The following is a 25551-nucleotide window of genomic DNA, read 5'->3' as shown; positions in this document are numbered from 1 at the left end:
AGGAGAGGAGGCGGGTAGCTGATCACAGGGGTAAGAGGTAGGGGGAAGCGGGCAGCACATCACGGAGGTGAGGGGGCGAGCAGCACATAACGGAGGAGAGGGGGCGCGCAGCATATAACGGAGGAGAGGGGGCGCACAGCACATAACGGAGGGGAGGGGGCGGGCAGCACATAACGGAGAGGGGGCGCGCAGCACATAACGGAGGAGAGGGGGCGGGCAGCACATAATGGAGGAGAGGGGGCGGGCAGCACATAACGGAGGAGAGGGGGCACGCAGCACATAACGGAGAGGGGGCACGCAGCACATAACAGAGGAGAGGGGGCGTGCAGCACATAATGGAGGAGAGAGGGCGCGCAGCACATAAGGGAGGAGAGGGGCCGAGCAGCACATAACGGAGGAGAGGGAGCGCTCAGCACATAACGGAGGAGAGGGGGCGGGAGCGCGCAGCACATAACGGAGAAGAGGGGGCATGCAGCCCATAACGGAGGAGAGGGGGCGGGGCCGGGCAGCACATAACGGAGGAGAGGGGGCGGGGCCAGGCAGCACATAACGGAGGAGAGGGGGCGGGCCGGGCAGCACATAACGGAGGAGAGGGGGCGGGCCGGGCAGCACATAACGGAGGAGAGGGGGCGGGGCCGGGCAGCACATAAGGGAGGAGAGGAAGCGGGCAGCTGATCACAAGGGGAGGGGGCTAGCAGCACATCACGGAGGTGAGGGGACGAGCAGCCGATCACGAGGGAAAGGGGCCAGGCAGCAGATCGGGGGGAGCGGTGGCACTGTGGCAGATGGAGGGCGGCGGCAGCTGATCGGGAGGCTTTTCGCCAGTTTCATACAGTGCAATGGCAGCGCGGCAACTTCCGGGTCCCATGCTCCGGTCACATAACAGCATGGGACCGGATCTTGATGCCCTGCCATTGCACTGTAGACACTCACTGTGCTGGCGTGCTGCAGGGCCGACAAGTGAAGCTGATGGGGGCGGTCACCGGCAATAGGTCCACTGTGATTGGAAAGATCGGTCACAAGGCCGATCTCTCCAATCAGAGCTAGGGAGCTGGTGGGGGGTGATCCAGTGAAGTCACCCAGCTCCAGCCAATGGCCAGTGCTATAGCTGCACTGGACAGGGCTGGATTTCAATGTTTCAGTCACTTTAAATGGCAGGAACATTACAGTGGCTGTGATTGGTTGAGCGGCGTTCGTCAGCCAATCACAGCCTCCGTAGGTCCGGGGAGGAGGCACCACCCCTCCTAAGGTCAGGTACAGGTCCCCTCCTCCCCGAATCTGCGGTTTGTGTTAACCGATCGCAGTCACCGGAGGCTCCGGTTCCGCGATTCCGCCATGACGGAAAGATCCGTCCTTGGTCTTTAAGGCCCAAGGCACCATGATGGATCTTTCCGTCCATGGTCGGGAAGGGGTTAATATATCTAATAATTTGATGTGCATTCATAAAGCTTCGCTGGAACTGTGACGTTGTATGCAGACATTGCTCTATATGGCCGAATTTCTGCCATACTAATATATTTGCTGCATTATATTATCTATGAATTGCATAATTGTACTCCTATAAATTATGAATATTGAGTCTGTTATATGAATTTATCTGCCATTTTATATAGCTGGGTTTCTGCTAAATTAACCTGATAGCCTGCTTTATACTCCCTGTGACTCATACGAGCTGAGCCTCTGTTATATGAACAACATAGTTGCTATATTATATCATATTGTACTATATTGTCCAATCGACCACACTGCCCTGTTCTATTTTAAAGCACGGTGGTTGCACATGTTTTTATACAACTATACAACACTGTCTGTCTAAATTGTGTGTCCTCATTAATATTATATGTCTAATAAAGCTTTGTACATGATTTTTCTATATAAAAAGTGTGTCCATTTGGATAGTTATTTATAGCTTCAATTGTGACCATTGGTCAAATGTAGGTGGTAAGTCACAATTTTGGGATCATGGTATAAAAATACAAGTTATGATATTATGGATCTTATTATTCAATTAATGGTTCCCCTGTGAAACCCTGACTAGTTCAGGGGCGTCAAAGATACTTAGGGAAAGCCGACGTTGAGCCCAGGTGCCATATCTTGTTCCAATCTAGGGTGTCAACCTCTGTGGCTAGGCAGTACCAGCTCTTAGGATTGCAGCAGGATCATTGAGGGTACCTGGAATTTATATAATTAGAGTTTATGTCCCTATAAATCCATTGTGTTTTAAATTTTATCTGTTTTTGCAGTTTCACAGAATTTTTTATGGTATAATTTTGGCAAAATTAACAAATTATATTTTTAAAGAGAAATTATATGTTTCATTACAAGTAAGCTGAGCAGCAGCACTCAATGTCATGCAGCAACTGCTAAAGCAAATAAGATTTTAAGGTGTATTAAAAGAGAGAGAAAAATTCTGTGCCCCAAATGAATTATTACCCCTTTATAAATCACTTGAAAATCCACATCTGGAATATGGGATCCAGTTTTGGGCTCCACATTTTAAAAGGACATACAGAAGCTAGAGTCAGTTCAAAGGCAGGCAACTAGATTATCAAATGGTATGGAAGGTCTTTCCTATGATAAGAGGTTGGAAAAGCTGGGCTTTTTTAGCTAAGAAAAAAGACATCTCAGAGAAGATCTCATTTACATGTATGAGTACATATGTGGTCAATGCAAAGGACTGGCACATGACTTATTCCTTCCAAAGACAATACTAAGGACCATGAGACATTTATTATGATTATGGCATCTAAACAGTTAGAGTAGTTAAATTGTGCGACCACAAGAGGTAGTAATTGCAGATACTATAACAGCATCAAAAAAGGCTGGATGCTTTTCTCACAACAAATGGCATTGTGGGATATAAATAATCTAGCAACTGAGAATGTATAATTGGTGGAAAAGGGTTGAACTTGATGGATCTATGCTTTTTTTCAAATATAAATATATAACAGTGAAGCATGGTGGACGTTCTTTGCAAATTTAGGGATGCATTTAAGCAAAAAGATTTGGGAATTTGATCTAGATTAATGGTGCCATCAATGCTGAGAAATATAGGCAGATACTTATCTACCATGCAATACCATCAGGGAGGCATCTAATTGGCTGCAAATTTATTCTGCAGCCAGAAAACGACCGCAAACATACAGTACCGCAAATATTATTAAGAACTATTGTCAGTGTTTTAAGAACAAGGAGTCCTGCAAGTGATGATATGGCCCCCACAGAGCCCTAATCTCAACATGAGTCTATTTGGGATTAATATGGAAACTTTGATTTTGTGAATGCTTATTTCCACAGAAGATCTGGGCTTAGTTCTCCAAGATATTTGGAAAACCACCTTGTTCCTACAAAAACTGTGGGCAAGTATACCTAGAAGAATTGATACTTTGATGCTGTGTTGAAGGAAAAGAGTGGTCACACAAAAAATTGATTTGATTTAAATTTCTATTTCATTCATTCCCTTTACATTTTAGTAATATTGATAAAAATAAACTAATACTTCCATTTTTCTTTGAGCACATAAAAATGAAAGTTATTGTGAACAGTTAAGCAAGTTAAAGATTAAATGATCCCTAAAATAAAGTTAAAGATGACACATTTAATTAGGTAAAAACAAAACCAAAAAAGATGGAATAGGATACTAGATTTGAACAACTGGCTACGACGATGGTGCAGGCAGCAAGGATTTGCATTCCTAGACCATGGAGTGAATTACCTCTACGATGGACTTCTCGCAAGAGACGGGATACACCTCACAAAACCTGGGAAACACACGTTCGCCAGAAGGTTTGCCACACTCATCAGGAGGGCTTTAAACTAGAAGAAGAGGGGATGGGAGAAAAAACAGCAGATAAGAACATGCAGCAGAAGGACAAACTAATCAAGGATACTAGATGCCGTAAAGAGGACCCAAGACAGGGTACTAAGAAGGAAGCTAAGAAAAGGGGAGCAAAACTTCTTTCCTGCATGCTGACCAATGCAAGAAGCCTGACCAATAAGATGGAGGAACTGGAGCTGGTAATGTATGAGGAAAAATACGACATAGTAGGAATAACTGAGACATGGTTAGATGACAGTTATGACTGGGCGGCTAACCTGCAAGGATATGAATTGTTTAGGAGGGATCATAAAAAAAGGAAAGGGGGTGGAGTCTGTTTATATATAAAGTCCAGTTTAAAGCCCAGATTAAGAGAAGATATTCAAGAGGGAAATGAAGAGGTGGAGTCTCTATGGGTAGAGATACAAGGAGGGAAAACTAATAAAATCCTCATAGGGGTTTGTTATAAGCCACCAAATGTAACAGAAACCACTGAAAATGTATTATTGAAACAAATAGATAAAGCAGCAAATCACAATGAGGTGATTATTATGGGGGACTTCAACTACCCCGATATAAACTGGGAAACTGAAACCTGCGTATCTCAGAAAGGAAACCGGCTTCTGTCAGTAACTAAGGATAATTATCTGTCCCAACTTGTGCCGGGCCCAACTAGAGGGGCAGCCCTTCTGGACTTAATTTTAAGCAACAGGCCAGATAGAATAACAGATGTACGAGTGGATGGGCACCTAGGGAATAGTGACCACAATATAATACAATTCCACTTGTCCTTTAGTAAGGTGCCTTGGAGGGGGGTTACAAAAACGCTGAATTTCAGGAAAGCAAAGTTTGATCAGCTTAGAAAAGACCTTCGCCAAATTGATTGGGACAATGTCCTCAAAAATGGGAGCACAGAAAGTAAGTGGGAAATTTTTAAATCGGTATTAAACACCCACTGCGAGCGAGCCATACCATACGGAAATAAAAGGGCTAGGAATACGAGAAAACCAATGTGGCTAAATAAGGATGTAAAAGGGGCAATGAATAATAAGAAAAAGGCATTTAAAAAGCTAAAACAAGAAGGCAGCGAAGAAGCATTAAAAATACATAGAGAAAAAAATGAAATGTGTAAAAAACAAATACATTTAGCAAAAGTAGAAACTGAGAGACTCATTGCTAAGGAAAGCAAAACAAAGCCCAAACTATTCTTTAATTATATAAACAGAAAAAAGATTAAAATTGATGGTGTTGGCCCTTTAAAGAACAATGAGGGTAAAATCATAGAAAGCGATGTGGGAAAAGCAAATGTTTTAAATACTTTTTTCTCAACTGTGTTCACACAGGAAAAGCATATGCCACGGGAAATGCAGAGTGATCATGTAAACGCTTCATTAGGTATGACCTGCCTAACCCAGGAAGAAGTGCAGAACCGACTTAGTAACATTAAAATTGACAAATCACCAGGCCCTGATGACATTCACCCTCGGGTATTAAGGGAGTTAAGTAATGTAATAGACAGGCCTCTATTCCTTATATTTAAAGACTCTATAGAAACTGGGTCTGTTCCACTGGATTGGCGGCTAGCAAATGTGGTACCAATATTCAAAAAAGGGTGTAAAAGGGAACCTGGAAACTATAGGCCGGTAAGCTTAACATCTGTTGTGGGTAAAATGTTTGAAGGGTTTTTAAGGGATACTATTATGGAATGTCTCAATGTTAATAATTGTTTAACTCCATATCAACATGGATTTATGAAGGATCGCTCCTGTCAAACTAACCTGATCAGCTTCTATGAGGATGTAAGCTCTCACATGGACCGAGGAGAATCATTGGATGTCATTTATCTCGACTTCGGTAAGGCATTTGACACTATCCCACATAAAAGACTGCTAAGTAAAATGAGAAAGCTTGGGCTCGGGGAAAATGTGTGTAGATGGGTAGGTAGCTGGCTTAGTGGTAGAAAACAAAGAGTGGTTATTAATGGCACATACTCAGATTGGGCCAGGGATACTAGTGGGGTGCCACAGGGGTCTGTATTGGGCCCCCTACTATTTAATATATTTATTAATGATCTGGTGGATGGTTTACAGAGTAAAATATCAGTATTTGCAGATGATACAAAACTATGTAAGGTAGTTAACACAAAGGAGGACAGTTTGCAACGACAGATGGATTTGAGTAAATTGGAGAATTGGTCTGAAAAATGGCAAATGAGGTTTAACACAGATAAGTGTAAGGTTATGCACATGGGAAGGAGAAACAGATGCTACGATTACTTACTAAATGGGAAACTGCTGGGGAAATCAGACATGGAAAAAGACTTAGGCATCTTAGTCAATAAGAAGCTAAATTGGAGTTCCCAGTGTCAGGCAGCAGCCACCAAAGCAAATAGGGTGATGGGATGCATTAGAAGAGGTCTGGGGACACGAGATGAAAACATCATTCTCCCTCTGTACAAATCACTCGTCAGACCACACTTGGAGTATTGTGTGCAATTTTGGGCGCTGGTGCTCAAGAAAGACATTACTGAACTTGAAAGGGTTCAGAGGCGGGCAACTAAAATAATAAATGGAGTGGGTGCATTACAATACACGGAAAGGTTATCAAAATTAGGTCTATTTACTCTAGAAAAGAGAAGACTTAGGGGAGACCTAATAAACATGTAGAAATATATCAGAGGGCCATATAGAGATCTCTCCCATGATCTGTTTGTACCAAGGACTATGACAAGAACAAGGGGGCATTCTCTTCGATTGGAGGAAAGAAAATTCCTACATCAGCATAGAAGAGGGTTCTTCACGGTAAGAGCAGTGAGGCTCTGGAACTCTCTTCCTGAGGAAGTGGTGATGGCCAACTCACTGAATGAATTTAAGAGAGGAATGGATGCTTTTCTTGATAGCAAAAGTATAGAAGGTTATAAATAGCATAATCTTACAGGTAGATAGAAGAGCGACCAAGATTATTAGAGGAATGGGTGGGCTGCAACACCAAGACAGGTTATTAAACTTGGGGTTATTTAGTTTGGAAAAACAAAGGCTTAGGGGGGATCTAATCACAATGTATAAACATATGAGGGGACAGTACAGAGACCTTTCCAAAGATCTCTTTACACCAAGCCTGCGACTGGAACACGGGAGGTTTAATCATAATCACAGACGAGGATTCTTTACTGTACGAGTAGTGAGACTATGGAACTCTCTGCCGCATGATGTTGTAATGAGTGATTCACTACTAACATTTAAGCAGAGCCTGGATGCCTTTCTTGTAATGTAATATTACCAGTTATGTATATTAGATTTTATGACAGGGTGTTGATCCAGGGAACTAGTCTGATTGCCGTATGTGGAGTCAGAAAGGAATTTTTTCCCCATTGGAGCTTATTTGACACATTGGGGTTTTTTTGCCTTCTTCTGGATCAACATGTTAGGCTATGGGTTGAACTAGATGGACTTAGAGTCTCCCTTCAACCTTAAAAACTATGAAACTATGAAAACAAAAATGCCATATTTTACATTTTAAAATGAACAAAAAAGAACAATTGGGTGATACAAAACTTTGGTCACCCTGCATAGTAAGTACCTAGTATCAATGCTAGTAAATGCTTTTTGTAGTCAGGCAAAGGTCTTTCAATTCATGTTTGATGGATTTTCTCTATTCTTCCTTGGAAAAGTCTTCCAGTTCTGTGAGATTCCTGGGTCTTCTTGCATGCACTGCTATTTTAAGGTCTAGCCACAGATTGTCCAGGATGTTCAAATGAGGGGATTGTGAGAGCTATTGTAAAACCTTCAGCTTGTGCCTCTTGAGGTAGTCTATTGTGGATTTTGACGTGTGTTTAGGATCATTATCCATTTCTAGAAGCCACTCTCCTTTCATCTTCAGCTTTTTTTACAGATGGTGTTATGTTTTCATCAAGAATTTGTTGAAATTTCATTGAATCCATTCTTCTCTCTATCTGTGAAATGTTACCCGTGCCAATGGCGGGAACACAACCCCAAAGCATGATTGGTCCACCTCCATGGTTAATTGTTGGTGAGATATTCTTTTCCTGAAATTCTGTGCCCTTTTAACTCCCACACATAGCTTTGATCATTGTGGCCAAACAGTTTTATTGTAACCTCATTGGTTCACAGGACTTGTTTCTAAAGTTCACCAGGAAAAAACTATGGTTAAAACTATGGACTTATTTCTAAAGTTCACCAGGCTTGTTTGGATCTTCTTTTGCATAATTCTGATGCTGAATTTTATCATGATTTCACAGGAGAGATTTTCTTTTGATGACTCTTCCATGAAGGTCATATTTGTGTAGGTGTCTCTTAACAGTAAAACAATGTACCACAACTCCAGATATTGCTAAATCTTCCTGAAGCTCTTTTGCAGTCAAGCAGGGTTCTGATTTGCCTCTCTTGCAATGCTAAGAGCAGCTTTCACAGAAATTTTGCTTGGTCTTCCAGACCTTATCTTGAGCTCCACTGTTCCTGTTAACTGCTATTTCTTAATTATATTTTGAACTGAGGAAAGGACAACTTGAAAACTCTTTGTTATCCTCGTATAGCCTTCTCCTGCTTTGTGGGCCTCTACCATTTTAATTTTCAGAGTGCTAGGCAGCTGCTTAAAATAACCCATGGCTGCTCTTTTTTAGCACAAAGTTAAAGGAGGCTGTTTTTTATTATTAAACTGTGAAATTTGCATCACCTGGCCTTTCTTAATGATAATAGTGAACAAGCCATATCCCTATAATGTTAATTATGATCTGAAACCAAAGTTATCTGAACACACAAATCTCCAAGGGTGCTCAAACTTTTGAATTGGCCATTATCTTTTTGGTAATTTTTAAAATGTAAAATATTAAAGTATATATATTTTTTTGCCTAAAATACAAAAGAAGTGTGTCAACTTTACCTTTATGCATTTAATAGATCATTTCATCGTCAACTTGCTTAACTGTTTACAATAACAATAACTTTGACCAGGGTGCCCAAACATTTGAATGCCACTATATACCGTATTTTTCACTTTATAAGACGCACTTTTCCTCCCAAAAATTTGGGAGGAAAATGGGGGGTGCGTCTTATAATCCGAATATAGCGGTACCTGGGGGTCCTGTCTGTGTGGCGATCGGGCGGCCGGGTGCCTGTGGCTGCGTGCAAGCGGCCGGGTACCTGTGCTTGCGTGCAGTAGCAGCCGAGTACCCATGGCTGTGTGCGGCCGGCGGCCGAGCGCTGTTTGCGGCCGGTACCCGTGGCTGTGTGAGGCCGGTGGCCGGGCGCTGTGTGCGGCCAGGTACCCGTGGCTGTGTGCGGCCGGGCACTGTGTGCGGCCGGTGGCCGGGCCCTGTGTGCTGCCGGGCGCTGTGTGCGGCCGGCGGCCGGGCGCTGTGTGCGGCCGGCGGCCGGGCGCTGTGTGCGGCCGGCGGTCGGGTGCCCGTGCGGGTGGCAGAGGGCTGCCGCCCTCACACAGGCACCTGGCTGCCGCCCGCTCGCAAGCACAGGTACTCGGCCGCTTACATGCAGGGTGGGCGGGCAGCCTGCTGGCTGCCACTCTGTGCATGCAGGGCGGGCGGCTGTGGAGCAAGTTACCCAGTTTGTCCGCGGTCCCACTTTCAAATGATGGAGCCGAGAGCGGGAGCGGGCGCGTGCGCAGATGGAGCTCTTGGATGAGAGCTCTATCTGCGCACGCGCTGCTGCGGGAGTCAGCGCATGCGCAGATTGAGCCCTTGGATGAGAGCTCCATGTGCGCATGCGCCGCTCCGGGCGACATCACTTGAATCGGAACCGCGGACACACTGTGAAAACACGGCATCAGTCTGCTCCACCACTGAGCTGTCACCGCCGCTGCCACCACTGAGCCGTCACCGCCGCTGCCACCACTGAACCGTCACCGCCGCTGCCACCACTGAGCAGTCACTGCCACTGCCACCACTGAGCAGTCACCGCCGCTGCCACCACTGAGCAGTCACCGCCGCTGCCACCACTGAGCCGTCACTGCCGCTGCCACCACTGAGCTGTCACCGCCGCTGCTACCACTGAGCCATCATTTGAACCGGGACCGCGGACACTGGGACACTCACTGCACTGGCCTGCTGCACGACTCACCCGCCGCCACTGCTGCCGCCACCACGGACCCCGCGGCTCCTGCCACCACGGACCCGCTGCCACCATGGACCCGCCGCCACTGACCCGCCACGCCTGCCAGCACAACCTGTGCCTCCTGTGACCCCGCTTCACCACCACTGCTGCCACCCTAAGGTAAGAGAACACCAGAATATAAGACGGACCCCATTTTTTTTTTTTTACCTTTTTTTATGTCTAAATTTGGGGTGCGTCTTATAATCCGGTGCGTCTTATAAAGCCAAAAATACTTTATATATATATATATATATATATATATATATAAATGAACACTAGCCAACTGAAAAAGTAACAGAATTACTATATATTGAACTGTACATCCTAGCAGTGCTTTGTTCAGTGGCTGCAGAGCTTTTTTCCGCATGTGAATAATCCATTACGGTTTGCAAATTTTGTCTGAACTCATTTGAACCCACGGACATAGTGAACTTACATGAACCTATATGAATTAGTTTATTGCATTTATCTTCCTCATCTTCTCTATCTTCTCTCTTATTTTGTATTGATTTTATTTTTAGGGTGTTATGCTCCCGGCCAGAGCAACCAACCAATTGTATAATTTTATATCTATTTATGTATTTCTAAATATTAACTAGGCTCCCAAAATAATAATTTAATCCTGAGCAGACTAACAGCTCTTCCTGACATTTCATTGGATAGGAGGGGGATCAATACTTTTAGCTATTTTAGATATTACTATATTTTTGCTGTTTAAAATAAATAAATATAAAATTAAAGTTTAAACTCCAAACAGCGCAGATTTATTTATTTATTTATTCATTCTATTTTTACTCTTGGCAAAGAGAGGGTTTTTTGCCTAAAATGTGCTTTATTTGGGGTAGTAGTAGTAGTATATTAGTGCTCTGCAAATCAAACCCATTTCAGTATATACTGTATAATAGCTCAAATACAGGGGCGTAACGAAAGCGGTCGCAGAGGTCACCACTGCGACCGGGCCCGTAGGGTTATAGGGGCCCGGCAGCCGCTCTGCAAAGCCGGCTGCCAGGCCCCTATGTGTAGTGCCGCTGTGTAGTGGCCGACAATGCGACCGTCAGGGGGCCGGCCTATGAGTCAGGGGAGCCCAGTGTCAGTAGAGGGGCCCCTGACCTGGAGAGGCCCACCAGCCGTTTCTGAGCTGCAGCAGAGCAGGAGTGCTCCTGACCTGCACAGCAGACGGAATCATCCATCCTGCAGGACCTGCGATGATGTCACGCCCATGTGACTGTGTGGGAGGAGACACAGGATGCCGGCAGAAAGCAGAAGATAGTGAATCCTGAAGGAGATTTGGACACATGATGACTGGTAATAAGAAAAGAGGGGACATGAGGGGGAGGGGGGCTGCAGGGTGAGTGGCATATGAGGGCTGCAGACTGACAGAAGGATGTGAAGGGGTGTAGAGTGTTTGAGAGGGGTAAGTTGGGGTACAGGCAGGGTGAGATATGTGGGCAGGGTGTGTGACATATCGGGGTGTAGTGTGTGTGATATGGAGGTGCAGGCTGTATGGGAAGCAGGGTATGTGACATATGGGGGTATCATGTGTGTGATCTGGGGGGTGCAGGCTGTATGAGGAGCAGGGTGTGTGAGATATGGGGGTGCAGGTTGTATGGGGAGCAGGGTGTGTGACATATGGGGGTGTAGTGTGTGTGATATGGGGGTGCAGGCTGTATGGGGAGCAGGGTGTGTGACATATGGGGGTATAGTGTGTGTGATCTGGGGGGTGCAGGCTGTATGGGGAGCAGGGTGTGTGAGATATGGGGGTGCAGGTTGTATGGGGAGCAGGGTGTGTGACATATGGGGGTGTAGTGTGTGTGATATGGGGGTGCAGGCTGTATGGGGAGCAGGGTGTGTGACATATGGGGGTGTAGTGTGTGTGATATGGGGGTGCAGGCTGTATGGGGAGCAGGGTGTGTGACATATGGGGGCAGGGGCGTAACTACCGCGGTCGCAGGGGTCAGAAGGAGAAGAGAGGTACTTGTTTTTTAATTTTGCTGGCTGCATGACATGTGGAGGCCTGGAGGGGCCTGACTGCATGACACATGGAGGCCCTGGGGGTGCTGACTCCATGATACATGGAGGTCTATGGGACTGCGTAATAAACATGAATGACACCTTATACATGGACTAGGGGTGCATTATACATGGAGGAGTATGGAGCTGCATAATACAAATTGAAGGACACCTTATACATGGAATATAGGGGTGCATTATACATGGAGGAGTATGGGGCTGCATAATACAATATGATGATTTATGGCGCTGCATTATAATACATATAGGACAATGGGGGCTACATTATAATATATGGAGGAATATGGAGGCTACCTTATACATGGACTATGGGGGTGCGTTATAAAACATGGAGGACTATGTGGTGCATATAATATATTGAGGACTATGGGGTGAATTATAATATATGGAGAACTATAAGGTGAATTATAATACATGGAGAACTTTGGGGAAATGCATTGTAATACATGGAGAACTATGGGGGTGCATTATAATATATGACAGGTTATGTGGGACCCTTTATATTATACGGAAGGCTATGTGGAGGCCATTATAGTATTTGGAGATCTATATACGAGGGGGGACAAAGATACAAGTATGGGATGGTAATGTTTTGTGCTGAGGGAAAAAGGCTCTTTCCCTCAGCACCCAGCTTTCCCATGCTCTGCTATACATCATTTCTCAGCACCCAGCTTTCCCATGCTCTGTTATGGGAAAGCTGGGTGCTGAGGGAAAGATGTATAGCAGAGCATGGGAAAGCTGGGTGCCGAGGACAAGATGGATATCAGAACATGGGAAAGCTGGGTGCTGATAGATGGATTTCAGATCATGGGAAACCTGGGTGCGGAGGGTAAAAGCCAAGTGTCAGCGTCATTATCCTGTACCCCGAGTGTCAGTGTCATTATCTCATACCCTAAGTGTCGGTGTACGTGGAGGGGGGCCCCGGTCCAAATTTTGCACCAGGGCCCATCAAACTATAGTTACGCCACTGCTCAAATGTTTAATATCAGGATATGAGTCCTTGCACCTTTAAAGTTTTTCTATGATTTATCGAATAGTTGAATATTTTTCACAACTTCTGATTTATGTACATAATTACAGCGGTTGCTGCAGTAATAAATCAATAACTATTTGTAAATGAAGAGCTGCGAGTTCTGCTATTTTGGAACATTGCTAGTGATTCCTGATTGATACGTTTTAAATGACAATTAATTAGCTTGCACTTTTAATGTTACATTCCTCATGGACTGCTGTCCTGCCAAATGCTAGAGGTTTCTACATGAGAGGAAATCTAACAGTGTGAATAAAATGTGTACTCACATAGTTATTGATCTAAAAAATGTTCATAATGATTTGTGAGTAGAGATGAGTGAATTGATTGTATGAAAAGCAAATTCTACTCCAATTTGCAACTAATGTGAATCATCAAAAAATAGTTTGCAATTTTTTGATCAAAGCAGAACATTGCATCAGCTACAGAAGCAGACATGACAGTCATAATCGCCTGCCCATAGTGCCTCACAGCCAGTGTCGTGTCAGTGTCGAAATCTCCAGTAATACCAGGCCTGGCTGCGGTTACCTGCACTGAACTCTGGAGCTCTCACCAGAGCTCCGGAGTGCAGCCTGGACTGAACTCGGGGTTTGCAGGACTGAACTGCAAGTGCCGACTGATTCCCCGGCCATTGCAGTTCAGTTCATGGCAGCTGTGGATAGGCCGGGCTGAACTCCGAAGCTGTCAACTGAGCTCCCAAGTTCAGCCCGGCCTGTCCGCAGCTGTAACATGAACTGAACCGCAATCACCGGGGAATCAGTCGGCGCTCGCAGTTCAGTCCTGCAAACTCATAGTTCAGTCCAGGATGCTCCGGAGCTCAGGTGAAAGCTTCAGAGTTCAGTGCAGGTAACCGCAGCCAGGCCTGGTATTACTGGAGATTCCTCTGGTAACCAGTCTGTACCGCCCCCATGCCAGCAGCCAGCCCGCTGCTCGGATCCGGATCTGCGGTGGCTCAAGGGGTCTCCGGACCCGGACGTCGCGCGGCCACTCGATTAAAAAGGGGAAATATGTACAGGGAGGGTTTGTGGAAAGTTCGTGACGCCACCCACGGTGCATGGTAATGTGAGGGACCACCGCTGCCGTTGGGGAGCCCGGTGACAATGGTGTGGCAGCCTGATGTTTAACCCCTCCGTGGGTAGGGGGTTTGTGTCCCAGGGCTCGTTGATGATAGGATGGTATTTGGGTGCCGTTGGGGATAGGAGCAGGGGTTTTCAATGTACTCACTCTGTCCCGGAATAATACACCGACAGCTTGTAAACCAGAATTCTGAGCACCACTGTAGCCTGTAGGGAGCACACCTGGATCCGTGCCCTTGGTGTTCCTGTTAGCCTGTGGCCCTGTCCTTGGCACCTTCGTCTCTGTTGGACCCGTGGGTATAAAACTGTTTACGTCCCGCTCACCTGTATGGCTAATGGAGTGAGCTTGCTCCCAGGGTTCACGCGTAGGATTTCTTTGGACTTTAGTGGGAAAGTCCTATCCCATCGGTGCGCTAGTACTCTGATTTTGAAGCGGGTTGGGGATGACACTTGAAGTCCTCACCCCCGTCGAGTAAATTACTGGAACGCGTGAAGCTACTTTCCGGCCTAGGGTCCACGTACGCTGTCGTGCCCTAGCCCCTGCCCAGTGATAGCTCAAGGCTGCCGGCCGCCCTCCTCGGCAATCCGTGCCCTTGACACTATCCCCTGCGACCGGGGTTCCAGCTCCTACCAGGCCCAGACCAATGTCTGCCACCTAGCACACAGGAGCTCTCCTCCATGACCTCTCCCTCTTGAAGAGTCACTTCTCCTCCTCTGCTCAAATCCACCGTCTCCTCTCAACTCTCAACTCTGCTCAACTGTCAATTTCCTCACTTTTCCCACACCAACCCCCCATGTGGGTGGCCCTATTCCCTTCAGGCCCCCCAATGGTGTGTCTGGTAGATTAAAGTGGGCAGTATTCCTAGGATTTTGATTGGCTAAGCTGTTAGTAACACCAAAGGACCAGGATCCGTAATCAAGGAGGGTGGATACTGTGCAGAAGGGCAGATTGCACAATACGCTGTGACGACCTGATAGGCCAAGGCGTCACATTCCCCCTTGGTTAAACATAGCTCGTCCGCAAGCTACAGGACGCCAGAGGTTTATTTTTGTTTTGCTTGAACTGGAAAAAGGAAAACATAAGTGTACACATTTTTATTCAATGGGTCCATCCCACACAGACGGGGTAATGCACTTAACGTTACTAAAATTCTATTACACTAAGAGTTTGTTGCCCAACGGTGGGACGCTACCGGTTTTTATGGTAACAGAGGCTCAACTTTCCCCGTTGCAGTCCATTCCTGCGACAGTCCAATCCCAACGTCCCGTATCCCAATAACCCGACACCCAAACAACCTGTTCCCCTTGGAAACCTAAGGTGGGTCCGTGACCGGGTTAAGGTCCCAAGTGTTGTAATTTTGACGACTCTGGTTGGCCTAGGAGGTGCAACCATTATACAAGCCACAAGTTTGTGTTGGTCACGCCAGTCCTGTGACCGTGGTCCATATTTACTTATTTGCATAAAAACTCTCAACTGAGTCCACGTATCGGGGTACACATCTTGACAATCTTTTAGCAAATCTAGTAATTTTCACCCTTTTCATTAAAACTGGTTGATTAGGCACTTATTCAGTAACATGTTCTATATGAAAAACAATAAACTATGGAAAATAATAAACGAAAACACCAATACCTAACATTCTATTGCATCGCAACTACTGGTACTGTAACATTTTTCAACTTATTCACGCTCACTGGGAGGCAAGAAATCAACAGCGGCAGATGGTACTATTCGCTCGCCGACCATGGTGAGCCGCTTCACATCTAGAGCGTACCAGCCCCGTTCACCCCAATGGCGGGTGTAGCTGACTACTTCTCTGGACTCCAGGTTACGACCCGGGTGACCACTGGGGAGATGCTGCTCGATATCTCGGTGGGTGACAAACACTTCCTCCGAGAGGCTCGCCTCCCATAGAAAGCTCCATCCCTTCTCGGGGTCAAACCGCCTGATGTACCCTCTGCGCTGCGGCCCACGGAGACGGAAGGTGGCCTTTCTCAGGTACTCTTTTTCCTTCCAGGTTCGGGGAAGCATCTCCTGCCGTTGTCGCTCTTGCGTGGTCATCACTGGCATCATCTGTTGCTGGTGTGGTTGTCGTTTCCAGTAGGGGGCATCAGTGTCCAGCCTCTGCTCCCTATCTGGCTCTGGCTTTGTTTGAACTCTGGCGGCCCCAACAGCTGTCGGGATGCCGCGCGGTAATGAAACAGGCAGACATCTTGGTTCCGCTCCCTCTGGTGTAGACTGATGAACCGACTGCTCCGCAGCCGGGGTTGTAGGGCCCGAGTGCTCCGCCTCTGAGAACAGGACCAGTGATGCGGCCGGGTCTGATCTGGCCGGTGTCTGGGTGACCGCTGCCGTGGCTGGAATGAGGGCCTTGCTCTGAATCTCTGCAGCCCGAGACTCTGATAGACATACTGAAGGTTCCGCTGCCGGGGGTTGGTGGGGGCAGCTTTGCGTCCGCCGAGGAGAGGGTAGTTGGTAGTGGAGTGCTTACCGCGAGCGGGAACGGTCCGGATCCCTCAGCCACTTTGGCCGGATTTGTGCAATTAGCAGAGACTGGTTAACTGCTTACCCTCTCTTCATGTGGGATTTCAATCTCACGGGCTCGCACCGCCATCACCAGGATCCTCATCTCTTCCCTCCAGTGGTTCAGAATGAAGAGGAATTGCGTCCGCATCCTCCGGCACAGCTGCTCTGCTTCTTCCTCTATCCATGCCACGGTCCCAGGGACAGCACGCTCTGGGGACCAGTCTCGCTCCACCATCTTGCCACTGCGTCTTCCAGGAACGTTGTGACAGAGTCCTGGCATCCCCGCTCCACTTCCTCTAGTAACACATTCTGGCCCGCCCCCTCGGTCTTTTTACAACACTCTCTCGCTGACCGTGGCCCTCCGGGAACTTCCGGTTCCAGCCTCACTAGGAAGACGAGGGGCGGAGCTTAATCTTCGCGCGCTTTCTCGGAGAAGATGGAGTTTTGGCGCGAAAAATTGCGGAAAATGGCGGAATTGGCGGGAAACAGAATCTTGACTCGCGGTCTTCGGCTTTTAAGGCGCACGTCACCCAGGTAAGTGGGTCCTGCTTGTATCTTGTTCGTGACGCCTGGTGTACCACCCCCATGCCAGCAGCCGGGCCGCTGCTCAGATCCTGATCCGCGGTGGCTCGAGGGGTCTCCGGACCCGGGGGTCGCACGGCCACTCGATTAAAAAGGGTAAATATGTACAGGGAGGGTTTGTGGAAAGTTTGTGATGCTAGCCATGGTGCGTGGTAATGTGAGGGACCACTGCTGCTGTCGGGGAGCCCGGTGACGATGGTGTGGCAGCTTGATGTTTAAACCCTGGGTAATGGGTTTGTGTCCCGGGGCTCGTTGATGATAAGATGGTATTTGGGTGCCATTGGGGATAGGAACAGGGGTTTTCAATGTACTCACTTAGTCCCAGAATAACTGCACCGACAGCTTGTAAACTAGAATTCTGAGCACCACTGTAGCCTGTAGGGAGCACGCCTGGATCCGTGCCCTTGGTGTTGCTGTTAGCCTGTGGCCCTGTCCTTGGCACCTTCGTCTCTGTTGGACCCGTGGGTATAAAACTCTTTGGGTCCCGCTCACCTGTATGGCTAACGGAGTGAGCTTGCTCTCAGGGTTCACGCGTAGGATTTATTTGGACTGTAGTGGGAAAGTCCTATCCCATCGGTGTGCTAGTACCCCGATTTTGGAGCGGGTTGGGGATGATACATGAAGTCCTCACCCCCGTCGGGTAAATTACCAGAATGCGTGAAGCTACTTTCCGGCCTAGGGTCCACGTACCCCGTTGTGCCCTGGCCCATGCCCGGTGATAGCTCAAGGCCGCCGGCCACCCTCCTCGGGAGTCCGTGCCCCTTGACGCTGTCTCCTGCGACCGGGGTTCCAGCTCCTACCAGGCCCAGACCAACGTCTGCCACCTAGTACACAGGAGCTCTCCTCCGTGACCTCTCCATCTCAGAAAGTCACTTCTCCTCCTCTGCTCAACTCCACCGTCTCCTCTCAACTCTCAACTCTGCTCAACTGTCACTTTCCTCACTTTTCCCTCACCAACCCCCCATGTGGGCAGCCCTATTCCCTTCAGGCCCCCCAATGGTGTGTCTGATAAGTTAAAGTGGGCAGTGTTCCTAGGATTTTGATTGGCTAAGCTGTTAGCAACACCAAAGAACCAGGATCCATAATCAAGGAGGATGGATACTGTGCAGAAGGGCAGATTGCACAATACCCTGTGACGACTTGATAGGCCAGGGCATCACAAGTCTGATTCTGCTCACAGCTATAACGGATAGACCCTTGGAAGTGCTAGTCACAGCGCAAATGGCCGTTGTCTGCACATTCCGCTTGCCCTCCTAAGCACAGCAATTTTAATGGTGTTATGGTTTTCACAAAATAACATATTTTTGCAAGGTGAAGTGCTGCTATATTCTACTTATTTTATGGATTACCTTTGAAAGCGACACTATCAGTTTGAATCTGGAAAGATTCACAATGTCAATGAGGAATAAATTTTAGTCACAAACCAAATATATATTTTTTTTCAAAAATTTAAAATTCTTTAAAGCCAATAAAATAGTAAAAAAAAAACCGATATGCATTTAGTTTCTCCATAATCTTACTGAAAATGAACACAATTAATGTCTTTTAACCACTTCAGTAGTAACAGTAGATTTTGTCATATTTGTTGGTGGAGTGCATTCAAAAGGAAGTGACGTCACATTATTGGCTGTGCATTCCACACTGAATGTGACGTTACATCATCGAATGTGCATTTTATCTAGGCAAGAGTGTTGGTGTGAGTTACGTCACTTCCACTTTTTCTTAGTTTATATTGTGTCTTAACTATCACTAACCCTCTGAGAAAGAGCAAAGGGGGAGGAGTGCACCAATAAATGCGTATACAGTGTGTCCATCCATATCCTGGCCACCGACATTAACTTGAGAACGGCGGCAGCTATAGGCATAGAAGTGGTGTTTAGGTATAGTAAAGTAGCCATACGCTACACAATAAAACCAACTATAGCACCACCTGGTGGCAAACAACGGAGTTAGCATTTTTATCTCGAAAACGGAACGAGATAGAGAAAAAAAGTGAATTAAAAGATTGTAGGGCATCATCAATTCAATACGAATTGCCACCTTGCATACAGAAATGCTATGATATGAAACCCATGATCCCCTAAAACATTGAATGCTGGTCATGCATATGGCGCTGATTTAACTCTGATGCTCAAAGTGACCACCGTCCACTGCAATGTACATCTGGACTCTGGACAGCATACTGTATCTTGCTGCACATTGTGCAATATGGTAGGGGACACGTTTGCACAAGCATCTATAATATGTCGTCGTAGGTCCTGCAATGTTGGTGTAGGGGTCGCTTACACCTGCTGTTTGATGTGACCTCACAGAAAGAAGTCCAATGGGGCCAGGTGAGGTGAGCGTGGAGGCCACTTCACGCAGCCACCATACCCAATGACTTGTAGGAAGGTCTCCATGAGATATCGCTTCACGTCCGCAGCCTTCTGAGTTTTACACGTTCTAATCATAGCATTTCTGTATGCAAGGTGTCGATTCGTATTGAATTGATGATGCCCTACAACTTTATAATTCACCTTTTTTCTCTATCTCATTCCATTTTTTTAGATAAAAAAGCTAACTCCGTTGTTTTCCACCAGGTGGCACTATAGGTGGTTTCATTGCGTAGCGCATGGATACTTTACTATACCTAGACACCACTTCTATTCCTATAGCTGCCGCCAACAATTAAAACCCCAAAAAAAAACAATTAAAACCAATTATCACTATGCATGATCACCACAAATATATATATATATATATATATATATATAAATATATATATATTCTTTATATATATATATATATATATATATATATATACTAGAAGGTGGCCCGATTCTACGCATCGGGTATTCTAGAATTTACGTATTGTGTAGTTAATGTATGATTTTTGTTTTATATATATATATATATATATATATAGATGTTGCGTGTAGTTACCAAGTGTTTGTGTAGGGCGCTGTACATGTTCTGGGTGTTGTCTGGGTGTGGCGGGGGGGTGAGAGCGGTGTTGTATGTGTGTTGCGTTATTTGTGGAGCGCTGTGTGTCTGTAGCGTTGTGTGTGTGTGTGTTGCGCGGTTTGTGTGGGTGTGGTGTGTTTTGGGGGAGGTATGTTTTATGCAATGTGTGTGTGTTACGTGGTATGTGCGTATATTTATGTATGCCGCGGTGTTTGTGTGTTGGGTGTTGTGTGTGTGCGGCGTTGTCTGTGTGTGTGGGTGTCTGTGTAGGGCGGTGTGTGTGGTGTGTTGTGTGTATGTGTGTGTTGGGGGGAGGTGTGCACCCCCCATCGTGCTCCATCCGCTATGCTGCGCACTCCCAAACGTGCTCCATCCGCCATGCTGCGCACTCCCAAACGTGCTCCATCCGCCATGCTGCGCACTCCCAAACGTGGTCCATCCACCATGCTGCGCACTCACAAACGTGCACCATCCCCCATGCTGCGCACTCCCCATCGTGCTCCATCCCCCATGCTGCGCACCCCCCATCGTGCTCCATCCCCCATGCTGCACCAGCATCAGCCTCTCTGCCCCCAGCATCAGCCTCTCTCCTCCCAGCATCAGCCTCTCTCCTCCCAGCCTCAGCCTCCCCCAACATCAGCCTCTCTCCTCCCAGCATCAGCCTCTCTCCTCCCAGCATCAACCTCTCTCCTCCCAGCCTCAGCCTCCCCCAGCATCAGCCTCTCTTCTCTCAGCCTCCCCCCTCCCAGCCTCCCTCCTCCCAGCCTCCCCCAGCATCAGGCTCTCTCCTCCCAGCCTTCCCCTCCCAGCCTCCCCCAGCATCAGCCTCTCTCCTTCCAGCCTCCCCCAGCATCAGCCTCAACCAGCATCAGCCTCTCTCCTCCCAGCCTCCCTCCTCCCAGCCTTCCCCAGGATCAGCCTCTCTCCTCCCAGCCTCCCTCTTCCCAGCCTTCCCCAGCATCAGCCTCCACCTCCCAGCCTCCCTCAGCATCAGCCTCCCCCAGCATCAGCCTCTCTCCTTCCAGCCTCCCTCAGCATCAGCCTCCCCCAGCATCAGCCTCTCTCCTTCCAGCCTCCCCCAGCATTAGCCTCCCCCAGCATCAGCCTCTCTCCTCCCAGCCTCCCTCCTCTCAGCCTCCCCCAGCATCAGCCTCCTCCTCCCAGCCTCCCCCAGCATCAGCCTCCCCCAGCATCAGCCTCTCTCCTTCCAGCCTCCCCCAGCATCAGCCTCCCCCAGCATCAGCCTCCGCCTCCCAGCCTCCCCCAGCATCAGCCTCCACCTCCCAGCCTCCCCCAGCATCAGCCTCTCTCCTCCCAGCCTCCCCCAGCATCAGCCTCTCTCCTCCCAGCCTCCTCCAGCATCAGCCTCTCTCCTCCCAGCCTCCCCTAGCATCAGCCTCCCCCTCCCAGCCTCCCCCAGCATCAGCCTCCCCCAGCATCAGCCTCTCTCCTTCCAGCCTCCCCAGCATCAGCCTCTCTCCTCCCAGCCTCCCCCAGCATCAGCCTCCCCCTCCCAGCCTTCCCCAGCATCAGCCTCCCCCAGCATCAGCCTCTCTCCTTCCAGCCTCCCCCAGCATCAGCCTCTCTCATCCCAGCCACCCCCAGCATTAGCCTCCCCCAGCATCAGTCTCTCTCCTCCCAGCCTCCCCCAGCATCAGCCTCCCCCAGCATCAGCCTACATCCTCCCAGCCTCCCCCAACATCAGCCTCCCCCAGCATCAGCCTCTCTCCTTCCAGCCTTCCTCAGCATCAGCCTCCCCCAGCATCAGCCTCTCTCATCCCAGCCACCCCCAGCATCAGCCTCCCCCAGCATCAGCCTCTCTCCTCCCAGCCTCCCCCAGCATCAGCCTCCCCCAGCATCAGCCTACACCCTCCCAGCCTCCCCCAACATCAGCCTCCCCCAGCATCAGCCTCCCCCTCCCAGCCTTCCCCAGGATCAGCCTCTCTCCTCCCAGCCTCCTCCAGCACGCCGTGCTCCTCTGCCGACACTCACAGATCCGATCGCATACACTCACACACACACACCCGATCGCATACACTCACACACACCCGATCGCATACACTCACACACACACACACTGACGATATTGCACATACGCGCTCACACTCACAACATCCGGAGATACCACATGCTTCTGGCCATGTGATCCTCCGGCAGGTCCTGGAAGCTCACTGCAGCACAGTATCGCGGCCGAGAAGCAAGCGATATCGCCGGATGCTGTGAGTGTGTGGATGCGATCTGATGTGTGTGTGAGGTGTGTGTGAGAGTGAGTGTGATCTGATGTGTGTGTGTGTGTCTGTTGTTATGTGTGTGCGTGTGGATGTTCCGCCGCTGCAGGACCTTGATGCGCTGGTAACTATGCTACCATGGTTACCAGCGCATCTCGTCCCCCACTCGCATGGGAGCCCACACCAGCATACGGCGGCAAACTCCAGCAATGCGAGGGTTTGTGTCGGCTGGGTTGGCGGCGTATGCTGGTGTGGGCTCCCGGGGGTACAGTACTCACCTGGGAGTCGTGTCTCCGTGTCAGTTCGGGGGATGCGTGCGGGGGGCGTGGCCAGAGCGAGCGTGCATTGCGTGAGGGGGGCGGGGCGTGGCCGAGTTGCCAATACGTAGAGGGTGTCGGGGCGAGAGGCCAATCCGTGTGGGGGGCGGAGCCTGTGCGAGCGGCCAGCCAATCCGTGTGGGGGGGGAGCCAGGGCGAGCGACCAATCCGTGCGGGGGGTCGGGGCCATGGCGAGGCCAGCGGCCAATCCGCTTTGTGTCACCGTAAGGACACAATTTTGGAGCAAGACAGACAGACAGACAAACAGACAGACAGACAGACAGAATAAGGCAATTATATATATAGATATAATCTCCAGTACACAGCAATGACAGATGCCACACAACAGCCAATGTGGAGAGAAGGTTACGAGCAATAATCATCAAATGGTACATATGTCAGTGAAATAACCCCCAGTATAGCAAGAGCCCAGGCACAGGCTAAAGGGGGCTTTACACGCTACGATATCGTTAATGTTTTATCGTCGGGGGCACGTTGTTAGTGACGCACATCCGGCGTCATTAACAATATCGCAGCATGTGACACTGACCAGCGACCTTAAGTGACCTCAAAAATGGTGAAAATCGTTCACCATGGAGAGGTCGTCCCTAACTCAAAAATCGGTAAGGGTTGTTTATCCATGTTGTTCATCGCTCATACGGCAGCACACATCGCTATGTGTGACACCGCAGGAGCGAGGACAGTCTCCTTACCTGCCGCCGGCCCCAATGCGGAAGGAAGGAGGTGGGCGGGATGTTACGTCCTGCTCATCTCCGCCCCTCCGCTTTTATTGGCCGGCCGCTTAGTGACGTCGCGGTGACGTCGCTGTGATGCCGGCAGTCACAGCGACGCCGCTGACCAGGTAAGTACGTGTGATGCTGCCGTAGCGATAATGTTCGCTACGGCAGCGATCACAAACAATCGCATGCGCGATGGGGGCGGGGACTTACACGCTCGATATTGCTAGAAATTGCTAGCGATATCGCTACCGTGTAAAGCCCCCTTAACAGTTTGCTCAGAAAGACAGACCAGCAATGCAATAATAGAAAAACCCAAATGGGCAATAGAGGAAAGCTGCTGTATAAAATCAATTTGTGAATTCTTTTCTGCAGGTCCCTGCATTTTTCCCTGTGTTTTGCCATTGATAATGTTTAAAAAATGCAAAAACAAAAACGCACCAAAACGTGCGATTTTTCGTCCAGAGGTGCGTTTTTTTGCCAGAGGTGCGTTTTTTTGCCAGAGAGTGCGTTTTTTGCTGAAGAAACAAATCTGCAGTGTGCGCACATAGCCTTACTGTGGCTTTTTGTGCCATCCGATTTTTTTCTTGCACCCATAGACTTGAATGGGTGAGTCTCATCCGATCTCAGAGTCAAACCCGAGAATGACAATTTTTTTCTCACACTGAGATCCGCAACACACATCCGTCATCTCATGATGAATGATTAAAATCGTTAATTGGGTAAGAATGCGGGCCTTTAAAAACGGACAGCACACAGACAGCACACGTACGTATTTTATGTCAATGCGGACATTCCACACGCACACACAGCTCGCATATGCCATCACACGGATGCCATACGTACCGGAGAAACGCCTCTAAAAAAAGGAACACTGACCCGAAAAACGGACCGTGAGACACGTATGTTTTTTTTGCGGAAGTGTGTTTTAGGCCTGAATCGGTATGAAAAAAAAATGCAGATCGACACTGCCTCATTGAATAACATTGCAAAAAAAGAGACAGTGTGCACCCTGAAACGCTAAAGCATCAAAACCTTGAATGTAAGAATATAGATATGTGTTACTGCTAAAGGAAATCTAAGAAAAAAAAGATAGTTAGCATATAAAAACTGATGTGGCGACTGGGCTGATATAAAAATGGCCATTTTTATATGCTAACTATCTCATTTTTTTCATAGATTTCCTTTATCAGTAATACATATCGTATTTTTCGGACTATAAGACGCACTTTTTCCCCCCAAATGTTGGGAGAAAGTGGGGGATGCGTCTTATGGTCTGAATATAGGGCTGCGGGGAATGAGGGAGCTGCGGTGGAGCGGGTCATTATGGGCACGAGCAGGCTGTAGCAGCCTGCCGTGACCACGTGGGCCCGCTCATTTCATATGCACGCCCATCCTCCCGCCCATCATCTCTCAGCGCTAAAGCCAGCGCTGACAGGTGGGCAGGGGGATGAGTGGGGGGTACGCTGATAATTAACAGCCGGCCCGCATCATCACCCCTGGCAACTACAGTCTGGAGTGATCATCTGTGACTGCATTCACTGCCCCCCGTGCATCATTATCAGCGCTGGGTGCAGTGAATCAGTGTACTCACCCGTCACCGTGTGTGGAGCCATCCCCCTGCAGCATCGCGATGTCTTCCTGTCTGTGCCGGTCAGTTGATCGGTTCTGCAGGGAGTGAGGAAAGGTGAGTATAAACGTTTATTTTTTTTTTCTGTGCCACAAGATACAGGCCATATACCAGGATGGGGGTATTTTATGAGCAGGATGGATGGGGTTATATTATGAGCAGGATGGATCAGGTTATATTATGAGCAGAATGGATAGGGGTATATGAGCAGGATGGATGGGGGTATATGAGCAGGATGGATGGGGGTATATGAGTAGGATGGGGGTATATGAGCAGGATGGATGGGGGTATATGAGCAGGATGGATGGAGGTATATGAGCAGGATGGATGGGGGTATATGAGCAGGATGGATGGGGGTATATGAGCAGGATGGGGGGTATATAGCAGGATGGGGGTATATGAGCAGGATTGACGGGGGTATATGAGCAGGAAGAATGGGGGTATATGAGCACCAAGGATGGGGGTATATGAGCAGGATGGAACGGGTATATGAGCAGGATGGATGGGA

This window comes from Anomaloglossus baeobatrachus, chromosome 1, assembly GCF_048569485.1.
Source record: "Anomaloglossus baeobatrachus isolate aAnoBae1 chromosome 1, aAnoBae1.hap1, whole genome shotgun sequence".
NCBI lineage: Eukaryota > Metazoa > Chordata > Amphibia > Anura > Aromobatidae > Anomaloglossus > Anomaloglossus baeobatrachus.
The sequence above is the reverse complement of the archived record's forward strand: the minus strand, read 5'-3'. Positions refer to the sequence as shown.